The sequence below is a fragment of the Lucilia cuprina genome, chromosome 3 (genome assembly GCF_022045245.1).
Source record: "Lucilia cuprina isolate Lc7/37 chromosome 3, ASM2204524v1, whole genome shotgun sequence".
Taxonomy (NCBI): domain Eukaryota; kingdom Metazoa; phylum Arthropoda; class Insecta; order Diptera; family Calliphoridae; genus Lucilia; species Lucilia cuprina.
In genome coordinates, this window is record NC_060951.1 from 7,765,977 (window position 1) to 7,766,670 (window position 694).

Consider the following 694-nt stretch of genomic DNA (forward strand, 5'->3'; position numbering starts at 1 on the left):
TGTGCATATAAGTATGTGCGTTTGAGTAATATTTATTTTATTATTCAAGTGAACAGGTACGAGAAGAACATACATTTGTATGTACATCTATTGTACATACAACTTAAAGCATGCATGATTATGCTGACATAATCATGCATAAAGTACATTGTTGCTATTTCCAACAAGCAGTAATAATACGCAGTTGTTTCTCTTTGTTTTTTTTTTTTAAATTTTAAAGGAATGTTCATGTAGCTGATTTCAAACATTAATGGGTCTTGCCGTCGTTGGAACTGTAACGGGTATTACTTACATGACTAGTTTCTTAGGTGAGAAATTTACCGTTTCCACATTTCAAATTCACCACCCTCTGTTTTTAGTTGTACAAATAGTTCCGAGATCATACTTTAATATTGAAAAAGGCTTCGTTTGTCACTAAAAGAACTAAAGGAATTTAAAATTTGTACATTACTTTACTTTATGAGAGTGTGAAAAAGTACCTGACAAATTAGCTTCATTTGCAGCCACACTCAGAAGTAAAAATATTGGTGAAATTATTAAAAAAATTGCGGTAAATAAAAATCATAACTGTTTCTAAGAATTGTGTATTCATTATGTTCTAAAATATAACAAGAACAGAACTAGAACAGAACTAGAACAGAACTAGAACAGAACTAGAACAGAACTAGAACAGAACTAGAACAGAACTAGAACA